A 22,163-nucleotide genomic window follows, 5' to 3' on the forward strand; every position below is an offset into this window, starting at 1 on the left:
TCAATCCCCTTCCTAATGATCCCTAGCATGGAATTGGCCTTTTTCACAGCTGAAAACATTGAGTCGACACTTTCAGTCGACTGGTCAGTCACTGACAGCTCAGATCCCATCAACATATACTTGAAGTTGGGGGTTTTCATCCCAATGTGCATCACTTTACACTTGCCAACACTGAAGCACATTTGCCATTTTGTCGCCCACTCACCCAGTCTGGAAAGATCCTTTTGGAGCTCCTCACAACCCGTTTTGGATTTCACTACCCGAAAGAGTGGTATCATCTGCAAATCTGGCCATCTCGCTGCTTACCCCTACTTTTAGATCATTTATGTATAAATTAAAAAGCATGGGTGCCAGTACAGATCCCTCGGGGACCCCACTTTTTACTTCCCAGCAGCTTGACTCAGTATAAAGCTGCTTCCTATGTTCCTATGTGCTTAAGGCTGGCAATGTCTCTTCGGGAAGATGAGCTGGTCTTTTGGTAGCGAAAACGAAGGACATCATACGATGATGTTAAGCACAGACAGGATTTCCAGTATTAGTCAGATATCTATTTATTGAAAGCTTTATTTATTCGTAATATATATAGTTACATGGGAATACAGGAAGCTGCCTTCTACTGAGTCAGACCATTGGTCCATCTATCTCAGTATTGTCTACACTGACTGGCAGCAGCTTCCTCGAGGTTACCGGTGGGAATCTCTTTCAGCTGTATCCTGGAGCATTTTCAGACAGGGAGGTTTACCTTGGAATGGAGGATGTGTATTCACACATCAGCAGGATTTGCACCGAAGTCCATGTAGGATGTTGGGGAGCATTTCACACACAATTTGGGCTTTTCATTGCACATTGGAGTAGAGCCCAATTTATGTCTGGAGTAAAAAAAAATCCACTGTTTGTATTGTTTTTTGGGGGGGGCAAATTTGAACTCTCAGTAAAGCTTCACGGTAAACCTGCAATAAAGCCTGCTGTCTGGAAATGCTCCTGAAGAGGCCAGGGAGGGAACTTGGAGCCTCAGATGCTCTTCCCAGAGAAGCCACATCCCAAAAGCGGAATATATAACCGTGTTCACATGTAGTCTCCCATTCAAAAGCAAACAAGGGTGCACCCTGCTTAGCAAAAGGGACAATTCATGCTCTCCTCCCAGCTCTCCTCCCTTCTACCATAGGTTTTCCCAGTTGCATGCAGTTGTTGTGGTAACTGAGATAAAGTGCTCTTGGTTGATTAAAAAGTATTAATGCAAGTGATGTGTTAGTCATGCAATGATTGCTTTTTGTTTAAGAATGTATCCATGGATATGCCTCCTTGAAGATAAAATTAATGAAAGCCACTGATTTTTTAAATGTGTCTAAAACTGGCTGAATATCAATGTCAGTCAAATCATTTGATTGTCAGTCTTGATTTGTGAACTCAAAAATAATCACTTTTTTACCTTCTTATTGAAATACCGATATTTCTATAGTAAGGTTTTCTTTTTTTTTTTTACCCACTTTTAGAATTAGGAAAAATTATGCTAGAAGCATAAATCAGCATGTAATCAATAATGATGAACATGATTAAAAATACATTAGCAATTGATTTGGCCATCTTATGCAATAAAACAGGAATTGATCTGGAAATAAATTATGTGTATCCCTGTCAAGGAAATTACAAAGGGGATTTTTAACCCTCACACTGCTGAGACTTATCTTTAAACATTAAAAATAATGGGGCTATTCTCACGAGCAGCAAAAATCGGGCTAGGAGAGCCTAGCCCGATTTTTGCTGCTCGTATAAACCACCAGGCTTGCAGGTGAGCCCGGTGGCTTACAAGCAGCTAGCCCGCTTTTCTAGCCCTCCCCTAAGCCCGGGTTTGCAGAGCGAGTGCTCTGCCAACACAGACTTCCCGATCATGAGTAGCCGTGGCACGGCTCCGAGTAGACCCGCAGAGGGGAGATGAAAAGACGCCTCCCGGCACTGGGGGTCTCCCCAGTATGCCCTGTGTGCTCGCGCAGGGCATACTTGAGCTTCTGGTGGCCACACGGCCCCCGAGCTCCCCCGCCCCCGCCGGCTCCATCGTGTGATTGCTCCATCACAGAGCCGGCTCCCTCTCTGGTCATGAGTGGGGAGAGCAGGCTTATCCCGCTTTCCCTGCTCTGCTGCAGAAACTGGGTCTCACTGATTGTGAGACCCGGCTCAGTATCTTACAAGTGTTATTAAAGATGGAGAGTCTTTTCTCACTGCACGTGAGAAACCTGTTTCTTGCAGAGGAAGCCTGAAAGCACTTACCTCCCTGCAGATGATCCTCATGACGTCCCTGGGCAGACAGATCGCCCACCCAGAGGAGCAACAGCTCCTGCTGGCTGCTCCAAGGGACAGGGTGCTGGGACACATCACCCCACGTCTCCCTGCCCACATAGATCCAATAATGCACCATGCAAGTGAGTGGTGCATTATGGGGATTCCCTCTCCCCCCAAGTCTGCTAGCTGCTGCTGCTTGCAGTTGTGGCTGACAGACGATCCGGACAACTGGGTTAAGGGAGAGCCTGCTCCCTTAACCTCATTTCCAAGGGAAGCTTCGGAGGCGGGATTGTCACCATGGTGCTGTCGGGATCAGGTGCAATCCCGGCTGCTCACACACACGTGAAAAACTGGGTTGGGCTCCCTTAGCCCCATTCTGAACACACGTGTGAATAGCCTCAGTGTGTGATTCCTCTGCACAACTTCTCAGCAACACACAAAATCAGTTCTCGAAGATGCCAGAAAACCTCGGGTAACATACGAGATGTGGCCAGAAAGAAAGAAAGAGAAAACTTTAAATTATCAATTTGCATCATAAGCCAGAGTACATACCACACAAAGCAAATGTTTATTGGATTTATTAAACTGATTTGTTGTGAAGGAGAAAGCAAGGAACAATCCACCAACTTGAAATCTTCCAAACGTTTCAGTTCCAACATTCCTTTTTTAAAAAAATAAGAGGAATTGTTAGATTGGTCCAGATGTGGGGTGACCGGGGACGATGATGTGGTGACTGGTGTTGGGTAGCTGCTCAGAGAAAATCTAGTGTTTTTTCCCCACTGTAAAAACCGTTAAGTTTAAAAACAGCTTAGGAACAAAGAAAACAAAGTCTTCCACGATACAAAATAATCCCCAGCCCATTTACTACAACACTAAGTAGTTTAACAAATTAACTGGATGTTTTCATATACTATATTTGATATCTGACATTTGGCATTTTATTAGCCTACTTTCTTTAAGGAAAGTAAGCGTATGAGTTCACTTGGCATTTTGTGTGTGTGTTCCCTGCTATCAACTTCACAGTGCCTGGACCAAATTGGGCACAGCTGCAGGGACATATAGGGACACCTCAATGGCATAGTTTGTGTTGATGTCATTCACTTCAATTCAGGATGGCGTAAACGTAAACATCTGAGGCACAAGTAGACTAACTTGTGGACTGCCTAACCAATGTGAACCAAATTTGCTACAGTTGTAGTGAGTGACTCACAGGGATGCTTCGATGGTGTAGTTTGTGATGATGTCATCCGCCCCATTCAATATGGTGGACACATGAACATTAGAGGTATCTGGGATAACTTATGAACCACCTATCCAAATTGAACCAAATTTGTTACAGCTGTAGGGACACATAGGGATGGGTCAAGAGTGTAGTTTGTAATGATGTCATCCATCCTGATTCAAGATGGTGGACACATGAACATTTGAGTTGCAAGTGGGCTAACTTGTGGACCACTTGACCGATTTGGACCAAATTTAGTGCAGTTGTAGTTAAGGGACACTACACTATTCTGTTTTGTATTTGTTATATTTTGGATTATGTACACTGCCTAAAGATACATATATCAGGTGGTATAGACATATGATAAATAAAGAAAACAAATAAGTGTCATAAATTTGTTAGCTCGGCTAACCCAACAGGATTTACAACCCCTTCAGCTCTCCCCCTGTGAGAAACAGAAAGTAGCAGCAAAGCTGCATGAAGGACAACGAAAGACTCACAAAGAAAAATAGTAGTAAACGAATAAAGTCCCCTGAACGAAACTAGGTACCCCCCTCTACGATAACTGAGTAATAACTGAAAATCAAACAACAGAGCAAAGAATGAATAGAACAAAGGACACCAGAGCAAGGAATTAACGGAACAAGAAACAACAGAGCAGGAAAGAACAGAACAAGGGCAAACTGGAACTCGAAAGGTTGAGGAATTCTAAATAGGAACATGGTCTGCAGTAAGTGAAAGTTGCCAACAGCAATCTGTGCAGTTTACAGACTGCTTAATATAGGGCTCAAGCTAACCGGCAGCCAATCAGGCTTTCTTGAGTCAGCACTTCTACTTCCTCTCCTGTGATATCCTGCACCTGCATGTCTCCCACTGAGCCTTCCTCCTGAGACGTCTTCTCAAGACAGGGAAAATCCCTACCTCCTCCTGATCAGCCTCCTCGGCTCTCATTTATGCAGCATAGTTTTTGATGATGTCATCCACCACAATTCAAGATGGTGGATGCCTAAACGTTTAAGGCTGAAGTGGGCTCACTTGTGAAGATGGTAATGATCAATTAAGTCTATAGTGAAAGGAAAGTAGGCAGATTAGTTCTTACCAGAACTCGTTTATTTGTTTTGTTTATCATATTTCTATACCACCTGATATATGTATCTTTAGGCAGTGTACATCATCCAAAATACAAGACATATAAAACAGAATAAAAACAAAACACTTTCACAGAATAAAACAATCAAAACAATTTCACAGAAGAAAACAAGTGAACAGTTTACAATTAGTTTTAATTAAAAGCCTGAGAAAACAGGTGTGTCTTAAGGGTCTTTTAAAAGCAATCAGAGATGGAGGAGCTCTTATTTTGATAGGGAGTGCATTCCAAAGTCCTGGGGCAGCCACAGAGAAGGCCCAGTCCCAAGATGCTACCAGACAAGTCAGTGGCAACTGTAATCTCCCTAGATGATTTTAATAGACAGTAGTGTTTGGGACAAAGGAGGCTCTCTCTAGTCTCCTGGGCCCAAGCTTTTCAGAGCTTTATAGGTATTTTATGGTAATTGACCATTCATTCATTCATTCAGTTGATGTGTGATGTTATTTGATAATAAATATGGAATGATATATCATTGCATTTTTCACACTTTCTAGCTTTATAGAATACCTTTCACACTGCCATTCCCCAAGGAATCTCTCTGGGCCTATTTGGACATAGTTATGAACCATGGGTTCAGTGAACCTGCAGTTCTCTTCTCTGTCCCTCAATGTACTCCCAGATGAGCCAGACCTGCGCTTGCCAAACCTAGAAGGGGGCGGGAGCTGGCTGTGCAAGCTTTCTTCTGAACCCAGGAAGGAAAGCTGCACCAGCCAACGAAATTTAAGCAGCGGAAGGAAGATCCTCCCTTAACTCTGGTTTGGGAGAGTTGCCCATACCTCACTTCAGCGTCTGGACCCTCGGTTTGGTAAGTGAACCTTACTTAGAACTGAGAATCTGGAGGCTGGGGGTAGGGATTGGAGCCTGAGGAACACCGCTGCAACTGTTCAGAAATAATGTGGGGGCAACCTGAGATGAGTTTGCCTCAGGTTTATCATGACATCCAAATGCAGCCTATGTGTCTGCTACAAAATGCATTTGGTTCATAATCCATAGGCTATGCTTTGGAATGAATGAAAATTGAACTGAATGGGTTCCGTTCAGTTCAGTTTTTCACTCAACTCGAAAGGAATGCACGCCCCTAGAGCCAAAGAGTGATTTGGTTTTACACACAAGAAAATGCCCCCAGAACCCTCTGCAGTATTCCAAAGTTCTGCAGCAGACACAGAAAGATTCCTTGACAAACATCATTGTGAAATATGTTCCATAAAGATAGATAGCATGCACATGGTTTTATTTATCGGATAGTAGATATGGATACCGTGGTCTATGAAATGGTAAATAAAATCACAAGTCAACTGTCAGATATCAAATACTGATATGCTTAGGCAGTAAATACAGTATTTGAGCAGGGAGGATTTGTCTGAAGAATATTTTTTTTATTATAAAACAATATGGAAAGATGGGATAAAGCATCAAACTCATATCAGTCACAGCCAGTCCACTTCTTTCATTGTCACTGCCATAATATACAATCATTTAATACCCTTCCCTGTCTGTAATTATTATTCTTATCTGTACAATGGAAGTTCCTTTTATAATATTTCTTTTGCAATAATAAAAACCCTTAATGACGCTCTTAAAATCTCATTATGATTATTATTTTTCTCCTCCATAACCTAACATACGTCAGTTTCCAACTATGAAGAAATACCTCACTGGAGAATATATTTGCAATCAAGGCTTGCAGAGGGAGATATTTGAGGGGGATATTTCAAAGCAAATGTGCTTCAATTCTAATGAGAATCAAGATTCAGAAAAGTGTAAATAGAGTCTACAGTGAAACTAGAAAGCATTTCTACCTGGCCCATGGCCTGTTTGTTTTCTCATTCCAAGGACAGTGAAGACAAAAAAAACCACACAGAAGCAAATAACTTTAAATCAATAACACTAAAGACTAAAAACAACAAAAACCAGAAGGCCTTTTAGCCTTACTCTAGTGGCGTATCTGATTCAGATATGATTGTACAGCACTCATTTATTCCTGAACACCAGTAGATTATGGGCAGAAAAACACTCTAAAGATTTAATTAAAACCTGTTCTTTCACATTTAATACTCCTAATGCTTTTAATTAATCTGAATATCCTTAATTATGCCTGTAATTTTTAACCGTGTGTAAATAGCTAATTAAAGTATTAGACCATCCTCAAATTGGAGCCCAAATGAAATATCTCAAATGGTTATTTGGCTGATTAAAAATGGGATTACATGAGAAGGTTTAGGTGTGGGAGGTTACTGAAAGCATTCCGCAGCCTTGATGCAGTTTGGCTGAGAGATGACTGGGAACTTGACGCCTGATGCCAAGTTTTGTTTTTTTAACATTGGTGCCCCTTTTAACGGGAAAATGAGAACCATATGAAAATGGGATGTTTCCTTCATCAGCCCTGGGGCAGCTCCGTTTCTACTCTGTTCATAGCTCCCGATGAACTTGCAGCTTCTGATAGCATGGCAAGAACCATAGCTCAGTGGCAAAACATCTGCTTTGTATGCAGGACATCCCAAATGTGCTCATTGGCATTTCCAGGTACAGCTGGGAGTAACTCCTGCCTGAAATTTGGAGTGCCATATGGTCACTATGGGCAGACCTCAATCTGGTTGTTGCCGTGTGCTCGAGCTGTAGCATCCAAATGTTCTTCAAGGGCAGCTCCACAAGGGGGAGGAGATCTGGTCTTGTGGTAGCAAGCATGAATTTTTCCCTTTGCTAAGATGGATCTGCCCTAGTTTGCATTTGAATGGGAGATTACTTGTGCGAGCCCTGTAAGATATTCCCCTCAGGGGATGGAGCCACTCTGGGAAGATCATCTAGTTTCCAAGTTCCCTCCCTGGCAGCACCTCCTAGATAGGACTGAGAGAGATTCCTGCTTGTAACCTTGGAGAAGCCGCTGCCAGTCTGTGTAGTCAATTCTGAGCTAGATGGACCAATGGTCTGACTCAGTAGAGGGCAGCTTCCTAAGTTCCTCCTGTAGAGGATGGAGCCATTGTTCAGTGATAATACATCTGCTTTGTACAGATTTATACTAAACTTTTCCCCCAACTGCCCAAGAAGCCAGTGCAGCCCCGCCTCATCCCCAATCTGTGAGTACCTCCCAAACTTTTTCTAAAGTGAAAAACAAAAATAGAAATATAACAGAGGAAAGGGAAAATGAGAATGAACACAGAGAGAGACTGAGAAATTTGGCAAGTTCCCTGTCCCCCTGCAGCACGAACTGTATCCATGAGGACCAAAACCCTTGAGAGATTTAAGTTCTAGCGAACATGGGAGAAAGGAGAGCCTTGAAGGATGATAACTCTGCATCTCATGACAAAAACATTTAACAAGCATCTCAAACTACATCCCAAACTGCAAATCATTACATCATCAGAGCCCCATGTATGGGAGGTACAAGGCCATGATGAAAGATGCAGGGCTGTAATCTCTTTAGATCACAAATTAAAGATGATAGATGCAGGCAGAGGCCCTCTTACCTCTGGACTTCAGGGCCTACATCCAGGGCCTCCACACCCACTATGACCCCCCAAATCATCTTTAGTCTGTCCTGGGTGGTGTGGTTTGTGTCCTCAAGAACCTGCGTGTTAAAAAATGATGCTTAACTTTCGGGGGGGGGGGCTCCATAGGTCCAAGCTCCAAAATTACCTAGGTGCACCTCTGGCTGCAGGACTGCAAAAAGGGAATTTCCTTGCTCTTTGCTGGGCACTTGTAAGCTGGTTCATTAGTGTTCCTCAAACTTGAGGAGCACAGAGGTGATCCTGGATTCCTTATCCTTTGCAACACTGCCTGTGATGGAAAACATCTTTTTCCACCAGATTGGAACCTGCAGATATACAGATCTAACCCTTTCCCCCCCTCATCCACCCCATGTATACTGAGGTCAGATGTCTATTACCTGACTGCAGATTTGCGAAACCACGGATAGTGAATCCGCGATTAACGAGGTTCTCCTGTATCACATTTCAGCAGAAGTTCCCAGAGCTGTTTACAATCAAATATATAAACAATTGTTTATATTGTTATATACAATATAACAATATATACATTGTTTATTGTTATATACAATATAAACAATCAAATAAATAAATAAATAAAATGGCTCCCTTTCCCCAAAGGGCTCACAAGCTAAAAAAGAAACCTAAGAGAGACACCAGCCACAGCCACTGGAGGGATGCTGTGCTGGGGATGGATAGGGCCAGTTGTACCCCCTACTAAATAAAGAGATCATAGAACCATAGAAATAACATCAATCTGCCATGTCACCCAGCAATACAGGGGAAGCTAAAAGAGTCTGTCAGCTGCTGAAAGAGGAAAAGTAACTAACCATTCCCACTGGGCATGAGAACAAGCTTGTCCACTCTCAAAGTACCTCTGAAAATCCCAGCCTGTACTTTAGTCCACCTTGCAGCTGCTGTTGGTCTACAACTTCCATCATCATCCTTGGCTATTTGCCACGGAGGCAGGGGGTTATGGGAGTTGTACTTTAGACTACAGGTGACTACCGGCTTTAGACTACAGGTTACATATGATCAACATGGACAGGGAAACATCTCCAGAAGGTGACATTTCCATTCAATATTTCTATGGCTTCTTGTTCTTTATGAAAGTGTGCTTGCAAAGAGTGAAACAGACTTTCAGTCATAGGAGATTCAGTGATCCAAAACTTAATGCAGCATCTGATCTGGCAGAATCTCAATTTCACCTGTGGGGAGGGGGTGTCACAATAATAATAATAATAATAATAATAATAATAATAATAATAATAATAATAATAATAATAATAATTCGATTTCTATACCGCCCTTCCAAAAATGGCTCAGGGCAGTTTACAAAGAGAAATAACAAATAAGATGGCTCCCTGTCCCCAAAGGGCTCACATTCTAAAAAGAAACATAAGACACACACCAGCAACAGTCACTGGAAGTACTGTGCTGGGGGTGGATAGGGCCAGTTACTCTCCCCCTGCTAAATAAAGAGAATCACCACGGTAAAAGGTGCCTCTTTGCCCAGTTAGCAGGGTTAGCAAGAATGAGGAACCATGAAGAATCACTCATGGGGAAATGTCACTTCCTGGTAACACTTCCTTGTCACGACTGATTGTGTCAATTCAATCTAAATGAGGGGAGAAGCAGAAAAAGAATATTTTAATATATTTTGCATTATGAAATTTCAGAAGTACTTACAAACAATTAATATTCTGGTCTCCGCATCACACTCTACAGGTAATTGCATTACTACTTTTTTTTTTTTAAAGAAATCCCTCTAGACCCTGGAAAATCTTAGAGGAAAAGTTCAATTTCCTTTTGTATTCATTGACATTTTGATTTAATTAACTGAGATGATAATATCTCCCTAAAGAGTCAGCAATTATAATTGGTGTGATTTTTTTTAACTGAAGCTCATGGAATATTGAAAACCTTTAAGATCTCTCAGAAACTATATGTATTTACTCTAGGGACAGGGTTTCTGAAATTATAGCCATGTTCACAGAATTTTTGATCCAGCTACTGATGGTGGGGATCAATTAGACATTACTAGCCTGGGTTAAGCTGCTCGTGTGCAGCCCAAGTGCACACAGAGACAGGCGACTAGAGAAATCATCTCCTGGGAGATTCCCCAATGAACCGCACTCATCGCACAGTGCATTGTGGGATATCTGGAGGCTAGGATGACTGCTCGGGGCAGCGCAGATAATCTGGGAATGCAGTCTGCTCTCCAGGCAACATTTGTTTTATAGTTTGGGGTGGAGTAAGTAAAACCCTGCCTTCCCCATACCCACCCACCTGGTAGGTTATGAGGTTCTCCGTTGCTGCCCCGAGGCTTTGGAATGCGCTCCCTAGTGAAATAAGAGCCTCTCCATCTCTGACATCTTTTAAAAAGTCTCTAAAGATGCATTTCTTCACCCAGACTTTTAACTGATATTGTTCTGATTGTTTAAATGTTGTTTTCAGAATATTGTTTTAAAATTTTAAATTGTGTTTTAAATTTCTTGCTTTTAAATTTTTCTGGTTTTGTTTTTAATTAATGTTTTACTTTTAATCTTCTTGTAAACCACCCAGAGACGTACATTTTGGGTGGTGTAAAAATAGGATAAATAAATAAATAATAGCCTTAGAGTATTTTTCCCCCACCTTGTTTATTGCGAGTCATAATTGGCTGTGTATATGTAGGTGTCTTGTCTCATTGGCTTTATTAAATATAATCATATATTTTTCAGTGGGTCTTTCTTGTTGGATTATTGTGATACATAGATCTAAGTATGCTTATTTTTTGTCTTGTAAAAGAAGAAAGACCATATCAAAAAGAAGTAAAGTAAGGGGGAGAGAAGCCATCCAAATACATGATATCTGAAAACTGGAAGTATAAGGTTTTAGTTTACATTCTTCTTCAGTGGTGGTGGTAGGTGCATTTGGTTGCCTCGGTATCTAGAGTTAGGAAGACAGAAAACCATCTCATACCCAGTCAGACCATTGGTCCATCCAGCTCAGCATTGTCTACCCAGACTGGAAGCAGCTTCTCCAAATTACAGGCAGGAGTCTCTCACAGCCCAACCTGGAGATGCCACACAGTGAACCTCGGACTTTCTGCTTTGCCACTGAACTACAGCCCCATCCCCTTAGCGGAATATAATCTTACAGACAGGCACGAAGCCAGCCAAACGGCAGCATGGGTCTGGCCCCACCCGGTGGCCCCTCTAGCAGTGTCCCGTGTGCATGATGTCACATGCATGGGGCATGGCTCAGGCTCTGGAAAAACCCCAAGAGATCCCCCCCTGCCCATGCCCGGGTTCCGGAGAGCCCCCAGCGAGCTCTCCCCTGTCCTTCTCAGGCAGCATTTGCTGCCAGACAGTCTTTTATTTCCCTTTCTCTCCCTCCAGCCATGCCCCCCTGTGAGCTTCGGCGGCCCTTTCCATTGGCAGCCCGGGTATTTTGAACCCGTTCAAACAGTAGTGGTTCCGCCCCTGCTTACAGAATTCAAATGGAGTCTCCCATCCAAATGCAAAGCAAGGTGGACCCTGCTTAGCAAAGGAGATGATTTGCACTTGTTTCCACAAGACTAGCCTCTTATTTTGAGATTGTGTAAAAGACAGTTCTGGTCTATCCTTGAAATAACTGTAAGAGTAGTCCCTGAAAAAGAGCTACAGTCCCCCCAAAACATTAGGCAACAAATTATCTTCGCTGCACCTTTCTCATAGGGCTCTTCCCATTTTGTTCCTGCATTTGGTATCTTCCCTTGTCTGGTGACTGAACACACTAGGGGGATCCAGGCTCTGTTGCGTAAGAGGTTTAACATTTTGCCTGTGATTATCATCTTCATGTTTAGAGAATCTGAAATGTACCAAGTGGCTCTACCTAGTGTGCAGACTATGAAGATCTCCTCCTGACAGCTGCTTCTGAAGAATACAGGTTTTGCTTATTCTGAGTCTGAAGTGACAGAAAGCCAGCACATGTTGCACTGTGATGCCAGAAAGTGCTCTCGGAAAACGTGATGAACGTCTGCCTGGGAGCACTTTTCTGGAAGCTTCTGGTGCAATTTTGCAAACAGCTGAAGCATTGGAAGAAATTATGCTGATTTTAGCCATCAGCCTGCAAGTCTAATGAGACTGTAAATGGAAGTGTGCAAGATGAACAACAGGAGCAAATAAAAGAAAGACAAATGTCTGCCATGGATGCTCGGCTGGGTTTGCAGCTGCCGCCTTCTAAAGTAGTAGGGAGGGAGAGATCAGCACAAGCCAAGTGCCTGGTTGAGCCATCTAATAGACGCAGCACAGGTGCTCTCTTTGGTTACACAGCAGCTGACTGCAAACCAAGTCTTGCATGCAAGTATGTACTCAGTAAGGATATTCACATGCTCCACCTAACCCAGGCTACGGAAGCTCAGCTTGGGTTAGGCTGAGCATGTGAACTGCTGGGATATGCACAGATCTCAGAACTGCCCGCCTGAATGACCCATCTTTTTACCCCAGCCTTTAGTGGAGGTTAAGGGCACAAGCACGCCCTTAACCCCAGCGCTGGCATCTCCTGGCCTCCTAGGGTTGTGTGTGTGTTCAGGCTGCTGGCAGCCCAAGTGGACTCAGAGACGCGTGCTTAGAGTGCACCGTGCTCATCTGCACCGTGCATTGTGGGATATGTGGAGGCTGGGATGCAACATCTCAGCCTCCAGAGATCCATGCTGTGTGCAGCAGCATGCATCATGTGGGAGCATGGTCTGCACTTCCCACCACCATTACAGGATTGTCTTGGAGAAGGTAAGTGTTCTGCAGCCTTCCCCCAATGTGTACCTACCCAAGCACTTACCTGTAGATAACTTAGGAATCCTGTCTTCATGCCTCCCACTTAGTCCATGAACCAGACCCACAAATTTTGGCCATAGGTACCACCTCAGTGTTCACAGTGATCCTTTCCAATTTGTACTACTCCCACTAGAGATGGAATGTAGGTGAGAGCATTATTGGATGCTTTCTGTGCATTATAACCTCTTCTTTATCCCTCTTCCCAAATGATAAAGGCAACTCTGGGGAGTGGGGGTGGCATAGGTTGGTAAGCAAAAGGGTCTCCCCCCACATTTCTGTTTCAAAAATCTAATATGTGGAGCACAGCTCGCCCACCCATAAATGCACCTTGTGCCTTCTGTGCCCCTCCCCACTTTTAAAGGTGCTGATTGCCACCACCCCCAGTGCTGCCTTCCAGTCGAGTCGAATCGGTTCAGCAGCCCCATGAACTGGTTCCGCTTCGAATCTCTGCGTGAATCTCGATTCGTGCACATCTGTACAGCAGGCCTGATGGTCATGACAATAAAAGCATGATAACACACTGAAAGCTGAATGTCTTGCAATGTTATCACCTGTTTTCTATCTCTAGTGGTGTAGACCCTGACGAAAATCACAATGAGCATTCATCCCCCCCCCCAGATAGTACCGATTACCCCAGATAGCTCATGTACTAAATGAAAAATTACAGTCCAAACTAGGTGAATTCTGAACTGATCAAACATGGATCAAAATCCAATTAAATTATTTTGCATTCTATGGGTAAAATTTGAGTGGTTCCTCTGCCAGGATACTGGAAAACCTGAGTATGCATATTGAAAATAGAAATAAATTGCAAAAATAGAATTTCCCATTGTTTTTTCTCCAGAATTCTTTGCATTGCAGCAGTAGTCATACATATGATTCATGGTTTAAATGTGTTTGGGGTCTGATCTGAATAGTAATGGTGATAGAACAAACATTTTAAGTTACTATTTTAGAATTTAGATTTTTCCAAATGTGTAAGTCCCAGAAGAATGAGACATCTGTGTTCAGAAGCTCAACTGGAGCTATTGTTCTATATATAGACACTATTACATGAGGAGGAAGTGTTGGAAAATTCTTCCTAATCAAACTGAAGCCATGTTGAAGGGAACAATGTGTGATTCAGCTGTGATTCAGGCTCACCAGCCAGATTTTTATACAAGGAGATCACAAACATAAAATAATGGAAGGGGGAATCGCTCTCTCTCCCACGAAAGACCAACCCCAAAGAGAAATACAGCTCTCTCTCTGTTAGGTCTTCAATTTCTGTCTTCCTATTACACCATTCAGCCCTTTCCCTTTTTATTTGTGAGAAGCATTTTGAAACCAGATCTGACAAAATGTGACCTATTATTCCTGGACCAATAATCAAAACATCCCAACTTCAGGCCAAATGTGCATTGTTACCCTAAATAACTGGAAAGCAAATGTGTGTGTGTGTGTGTGTGTGTGTGTGTGTGTGTGTGTGTGTGTGTGTGTGAATCAATGGTATTTTTAGATTAAAGTATATGTTCAGTTAGGGGAGTATGGGAAACCCTACAGATGGATAAAAAATTCAGAAATATTCTCATTTTCTCTCTCTCTCTCTCTCTCTCTCTCTCTCTCTCTCTCTCATTCATACACACACACACACACCAATGAGATGTTGTAAATCAAGATGTACAGCAAGGTCTTCCAAATATTTATTTGCCTATAAAATGGGATATACCACAGCAGACATGCACTGACATTTTCCACGGCAGGCTCATCATCTTGCGGTTCTCAAAATTGTGATATTCAATAGTGTTTCATTAGTATACTCTTCATTGTACTGATTATTATGCATTATTAATTCGGATCTGTGCCTAGGAGATGTACTGTATGTAATTATTTTTCCTTTCAAAACATAATAGCTTCACTGTGCGCTTGTTGCTGCCGTGATATTTCATCTCTGAATGTTCCTTCAAACATTCTGGGCCTGTGACAGAAATTTGTATTTGAACAGAAAAGCTGTCAAGAAGGGGCTGTGGTGCTATCCATCAGATTTTTAATCCTGACCATACTTTAATGCCAGGGAGCTAGCTGTCCAAGGCACTAAACAAAGATTGAAATTATGCCTTCTGTTCTTCTACTTCAAAGCTGCAAAGTTAGACTGGAATCCAATAGACCTTTATTACACTCTATTAATTTCGTATTAGTTCTCAGCTATGCAGAATCCAGCAAAAGTGTCACAATGGTTTAGGCATGCAACCCTGACTCGGAGATCAAAAAACAGAACCTGTCACTTTCCATAATTTTACAGGAGATTCTACAAATGTAAATTCCTTTTTATCCTGTCCTCCTTTTATGTCTTTAATGAGTTTTTCCACTAGGAGTGCAGAATCTCAATATCACTCCCAGAAATACTAACTGATATCGTAACTCTCAGCCATTCCTTCAGCAATCTAATTAATGGGTAATTTATACTTAGTCTTTACAAATACCAAGGGTCCTGTGTTGGGTTCCTCAAATAGTTTTATTTTGAGGGCAGGAGGCACGCATGTTTGAGAACAGATATGGCAGAGTGTTAGGATCACGTTAGATAAACTGAAGATGAACAAATGGCACTCTCTTGGCGGGCAAATTATATGTGGATTATCAGTTGTTAAAATTTCATCACAGAAAATAGCTTAACTATTAACCAAGCAAGTATTTTACATGAAAGATTAGCATATTTCCATACAAAGGGTTATGCTTAATTTAGAGGCATTGACTTCTTGCCACATGGGCTGACCTTTATGTCTAATCAAAGTCTCTTTGAATTCAAATCCCCAACCTTTTATCTCTCCTGACAGCTTTTAATTTGAAGGCCCATAATAAAGTCTATTAAAATTCGACATGGAACCGTGCTTAAAATGTAGCTGCTGGCTTGCTGGAGTTTCACATGCAGAACTTTCACCAAGTCAGATTACAGAGAAGCATACTTTGCTTCTTTCGTTCTAGTGGTTATGCTGATTTTTAATGGTCTGTGAGAGGAGAGCTGGCCTTGTGGTAGCAAGCACAAGTTTTCCCCTTTGCTAAGCAGGGTACACCCTGGTTTGCATTTGGATGGGAGACTAATATGTGAGCACTGTAAGATATTCCCCTCAGGGGACGGGGCTGCTCTGGGTAGAACACCTGCATGCTTACAGGCAGAAGGATGCATGGGGTCTAGTTTCCAGGTCCAATTCAACATGCTGAAACGACCTTTAAATCCCTTAACAATTTGGGCCCTGGATACCTGCGGGACCACCTGCTCCCAAAAGTTGCTGCCTGCTTGATGCGGCCATCTGGGGAGGCTCTCCTCTCCAGCTCCTGAGGGCCCCCCAGCTCCACCCCTCCCTATTTTCTCCATTATCCCCCTCACTCCAAGGGGCTCCCTCTTGCCTCGTTACACTCCTGTTTGGAGGATCGTTTTCTGTTCTTCCTTTCAGAGCCGAACTGTATTTTAGAAAATAATGAGATTTATTTTATTATTTTATTTATTACTAAAAATATTTATACCCTGCCCCTCCAGTGCACTACTGCTTGGGGCAGCTCACAACAATAAGATAGACCCAAGATACAAAAAAAGTAATAAAATTAACTAAATTGAACAAAAAATAAAAAGTTTTCAGATTAAAAACCACAATCATTATTAGGTTCAAATTAAAGGTTATTTTAAAAGCTAAAAACTGAAAATTATAAATCTCTCTCTATATATTTATTTATTTATTTATTTATATTTATAAGGTGGTTGCTACCACAAGTACAGCTCTTCATTCGCAAGGCTGTAACCAGCCTCAAAAAAATTTGGGGTTCATTGCAGAAATCAGGGGAGGCAGATTATAAAATGCTCAGTGAAAAAAGCCATTGAGGCCGGGGAGGGAAGAGAATATTTTGGTGCGGCAGATACACGCCATGCCACCAGCTGGCTACGGGTCTGCCACCTGCACTGGGCCAGCAACAAACCCAAAACACAAAAACAACTCTGTGCATGGTTAGGGCTGCCGCATGTGGGAAAGATACGGCAGTTTGTTGTGATGCTTGTGCAGCTTGTCACGCCTCCTACATCCCCCCACCGGCTTGAAGAGTGGCTGCAAGAGCTGCCAATCAGGAGAGGGCTCCCTCATACAAAGAGAACTTTGAGGTGGGGGTGGGCGTGGGGAAAATGCTCCTTTGGGGCAGCTGGTATTCAGAGGCAGGGAGCTCTGAGGAGAAGAAGCCACGGGAACAGTGCCAGCTGCGTCCGAGAGGCCCCGAGTCCTGGCATGGCCTCCCTAAGAGGAGGCAGAGCTTCTGCAACACAAAAAGCTCTGCTCCCCATCACCCTACAGAAGGCCACACCACCTATTGGGTAGCGCTCGTGTGGTACGTACGGAAGGACAGATTTTGGAGGTACTGATAGGAGATTTGGGGGTTTGTGGTCATTTGGGGAGGCCCAAAGGAGAGCTGGTCTTGTGGGAGCAAACATGAATGGTCCCCTTTGCTATGCGGGGTCTACCCTGGTTTGCTTTTGAATGGGGGGGCTACATGTGTGAGCACTATCAGATATCCCCCTTAGGGCATGGGGCCAGAGTTCAGTGGAAGACCATCTGTTCCCTCCCTCCCTACTGAATGAGCAAAGAGACACCTTTTAAAAGTGGTGATTCTCTTTACTGGGCAGGGGGAGAGCAACTGGCCCTCTCCATCCCCAACACAGAGTCCCCCAAGTGGCTGCTGCCACTGTCTACCTTATATTTCTTTTTTAGATTGTGGACCCTTTGGGGACAGAGAGTCATTTTGTTTGTTTGTCTGTCTGTCTGTCTGTCTGTTTAGATCTATGTAAACCACTGTGGGAACTTCTCTTGAAAAACTGCATAGAAACATTGATTGCATTTGTATGCTTGCATGCAGAAGGTCCTAAGTTCCCTCCCTGGCCTCTCCAGATAAGGCTGGGGGAGACTCCTGCCTGTAACCTTGGAGAAGCCGCTGCCAGTCTGACCGCTGCTAACTGAGCAAAGAGACACCTTTCAAAGTGGTGGTTTTCTCTTGTATTTAGCAGGGGAGAGCGACTGGCCCTCTCCAACCCCAGCAGCACAGCATCCCTCCAGTGGCTGTTGCTGGTATACCTGCCTTATATTTCTTTTTAGACTGTGACCCTTTTGGGGACAGGGGACCATCTTATTGATGTATTATTTATTTTTCTATGTAAACCGCTTTGAGAACTTTGGCTGAAGAGCATTATGTAAATATTGTAATAGTAGTAGTAGTAGTAGTAGTCGTCGTCGTCTATAGACAATAGTGAGCTAGATGGACCAATTGTCTGACGGTATAAGGCAGCTTCCTATGTTCCTATATACAGAACCACCCAAGTTTGTTTGTGTATTGAATAGTGGGCATTAGGTATTATTATTATTATTATTATTATTATTATTATTATTATTATTATTATTATTATTACATTTTATATCCTGCTCTTCCTCCAAGGAACCCAGAGCGGTGTACTACATACTTGAGTTTCTCTTTCACAACAACCCTGTGAAGTAGGTTAGGCTGAGAGAGAAGTGACTGGCCCAGAGTCACCCAGCTAGTTTCATGGCTGAATACGGATTTGAACTCGGATCTCCCCGGTCCTAGTCCAGAGAGAACCCACCTTTTCAAGTACCTTCACTGGCAGGAAGGAGACTCATAGGTCAGCATAGGAGTCAGAACAAGAGGTGATGGTAGGCTCTGCAGAAGGGCTGTAAGACCCCTGCAGCCCAAAGGCAAAGGGGCCTCCAATGGTTAGAGTGGAGGGGCAGCACCTTCAAAGATACCGCTGCAGGAGAACCAGCCAGATGAGCTGGCAAAGCAGGAAAGAGGCCACCAAGACCAGACAACATGAATGAGAGATGCTGGAGTTCCAGGGGCGTTATGCTAGGGAGCTATCAGTGTGCCAGACCCCTAATGCTGAGGCCACTTCCCAGGCTTGAAAAGGATGGGAACATGAGAGCCTTTTTCATGCCTTTTGAGAGGGAGGAGAGCTGGTCTCGTGGTAGCAAGCATGACTTGTCCCCTTAGTTAAGCAGGGTCTGCCCTGGTTGCATGTGAATGGGAGACTAGAAGTGTGAGCACTGGAAGATATCCCCCGTAAGGAGTGGAACCTTTCTGGGAAGAGCATCTAGGTTCCAAGTTCCCACCCTGGCAGCATCTCCAAGATAGGTCTGAAAGAGACTCCTGTCGGCAACCTTGGAGAAGCCGCTGCCAGTCTGTGTAGACAATACTGAGCTAGATGCACCAATGGTCTGACTCAGTATATGGCAGCTTCCTATGTTCCTATGGCTTTTGCGAGGGCTTGTGTAGCAGAAGGCTGTAGGGATGAGGCTATCCGTCAGTGGAAGAGCAGAAGGACCCAGATTCAATCCTTCCAGTCCCAGATTCAATTAAATTTATCATATTTGTATGCTTGCATGCAGAAGGTCCCAAGTTCCCTCCCTGGCAGCATCTGCAGACAAGGCTGGGGGAGGCTCCTGCCTGAAACCCTGGAAAGTCACTGCCAGTCAGTGTAGACAATACTGAGCTAGACTGACCAAGGTTCTGCCCCAGTGGATGACAGCTTCCTATATTGAGGATGGGGTCATAACTCAGTGGCAGAGCATCTGCTTTTCATACAGAAGGTCCCAGGTTCAAACTATGGCATCTCCAGGTAGGGCTGTGAGAGACTCCTGCCTGAAACCTTGGAGAGCTGCTGCCAGTCTGTGTAGACAATACTGAGCTGGATGGACCAAGGGTCTGCTTGTTCCAAGGTGAGTCACGTCACATCGATCAAGCTGCGGGGAGAACCTTATTATATCATTTAAAAGGACAGCAGAGGTTCCTTCCGTGAATGAAGAAGTGACATTAACTCGAAATGCATCTATGAACGATAGGAAGAAGGCCTATAATTTCCTTTTTAAAGGGAAGTCTGTTTGTTTTGACAAGTGCAATGCCTTCAAGCAAGCGAGCTGTTCCTATTCCCCTGTGCAAATTGATCAATCACTGTCTTTTAAAGGGAGAACCCAGAATGCTGAAAAGGTGAGCTTAAGGATGGCAAATTAAGTAAAAAATTGAATGAGTGGCTTGGTATGTTTCATTCCAGTAGAATGAAATGAACTTAGCGTCCTGTGAAATGAGGATGTTTCTTTTTCTAAAATAGGTCATACATTATTTTGACCATGGTCATGGCCCACTTCTTTATTTTATTTAACATATTTCTATACTGCCCAAAACTTACATCTCTGCGTGGTTTACAACAAAGCAAAACAAACAACAGAAAAAGTTAAAACATTAGTTAAAACATAATAAATGGCCACAGAAAAGTTAAAACATAAGTTAATACAAAATAACAGAAAAAGTTAAAACATTTCAACAATTTAAAAATTATAAAACAATATTTTTAAACTGGCTAGCTGCAGGTGGGCACGAAGGTACTGGTTTCACCTGTATATCAGCTGTAAATTTAATAACAATATTTCTCAGAGCTCCTGTATTGTTTAACCCCCCTCAGATTTAGGAGTCAAGAAGGCAACTGGTTGAGTTTTGATTTTGTGTAATAGCCTCATAAGTAGGAAATACTGCTGCCTCTTTTATTTCCAATTATTTTAGTAGTATTTTTAGTATGCTGAGGAGGACTTTTTAAAATTTATCTGGTGTTATTGTTTGCAATAGAAGTTTGATTGTCCTCTCTTTTACATTTGTTTTAATTTCATGCTGGTCGTTGACCGAAATAAAGAGATTGATGATTGAACTGCTAAAACTGTTTGATTAATATTGTTTAATTAAACAATGGACTGGGTCTCACAATCAGTGAGACCCGGTTTCCTTGGGTGAGCAGGAAGAGCGGGCTAAGCCTGCTCTCCCCACTCACGAGCAGGCAGGGAGCCCTGGGTGGCCGGATCGGCCGCCCACACGATGGCTGGCTCTGAGACGGAGCTGGTGGGGGGTGGGGGTTAGGGTTAGGGTTGTGCGGCCCCCGCAAGCCCCAGTATGCCCTGCGCGAGTGCGCAGGGCATACTGGGGAGACCCCCGGAGCCGGGAGGTGGCTTATCGCCTCCCGGCTGGGGGTCTACTCATGAGTAGGCATGGCGCGAAGGTGCACCGCGGCTAATCACGATCATAAAAAGCAGGTTTGCTGGAGTGCTCGCTCCGCAAACCTGCTTTTTACCAGGGGTTCTCGAGCGGGTTACCCGCTCGAGAACCACTGGGCTTGGCTGCAAGCCCGGTGGTTCTTACGGTCAACAAAAATCGGGCTAGCCTCTGTCAGCCCGATTTTTGTTGATCATGAGAATTGCCCCAATATCTAATTAAAAGCCTGGGTCAACAAATGTGTCTTGACTGCCTTTTTAAAAGTTGTAAGAGATTGGGAGGCTCTTATTTCAAGAGAAAGTGTGTTCCAAAGCCTTGGGGCAGCAGCAGAGAAGGCCTATCCCCGAGTAGCCACCAGATGAGCTGGTGGAAACTGTAGATACTTAGCACAAAGGTTTGTAAATGTAGAGATGAATCCTCATCAGGGTGATCTATACTGTAGTAGCAACCCGAGCTTGTCTTTCCCATCTCCAAACTGTGGAAGATTGCAGGATTCTGTCTATATGTGTATATATTCAAAGATGAATTCAAAGTAATCCTGACATTGTCAGGGTGATTCTCTGAAGCAGGGATGGGAAAATCTGGCCCTCCAGCTGTTTTGGGACTATAACCACATGTTGGGGTGCTTCTCACGATCAGCAAAAATCAGGCTAGCAGAGGCTAGCCCGATTTTTGGTGACTGTAAGAACCACTGGGCTCGCAGTGCGGCCCCCGCTCCCCCCACCCCCCACTGGCTCCATCTCGGGGCCGGCCATCGTGTGGGCGGCCAATCCGCTGCCCAGGGCTCCCTGCCCGCTCATAAGTGGGAAGAGCGGGCTTAGCCCGCTCTTCCCACTCACCAGGATTGTGAGACCCAGTCCGTTGTGTTTTGGGACTACAACCACATCCTCAACCACATATTGTGTCTGTGGAAAATGAGAAACTATGGTGTTCTTAAGAGAGAGAGAAACAAGTCAAAGTTGGAACATCCATAATACAGTCTGTGTTTGACATCATGGCACGGACATCAATTTAGAAAGAAAAAATGAGCAAACTATCTCCTGTGAAAGTGACTTGGTAATTCAGGTGATCATACTGAAGTCCAGTTACACAATATTTAAAGGGAGGTAATTAATCCAGCCACAAAGTGCATGGAAAAACCTGAGCTCCTGGGATACATGAAGAACAGCAACTGA

The 22,163-nt window shown here is 43.6% G+C and overlaps 1 protein-coding gene across 21 annotated transcripts in view; it reads left to right on the forward strand.

The window, feature by feature from the left end:
- TENM1 (teneurin transmembrane protein 1) overlaps nt 1-22,163 on the forward strand; it is a 1,198,498-nt gene that overhangs the window by 485,447 nt on the left and 690,888 nt on the right. The gene's annotated exons all lie outside the window — the stretch shown is intronic.

This window comes from Hemicordylus capensis, chromosome 11 (assembly GCF_027244095.1).
Source record: "Hemicordylus capensis ecotype Gifberg chromosome 11, rHemCap1.1.pri, whole genome shotgun sequence".
Taxonomy (NCBI): domain Eukaryota; kingdom Metazoa; phylum Chordata; class Lepidosauria; order Squamata; family Cordylidae; genus Hemicordylus; species Hemicordylus capensis.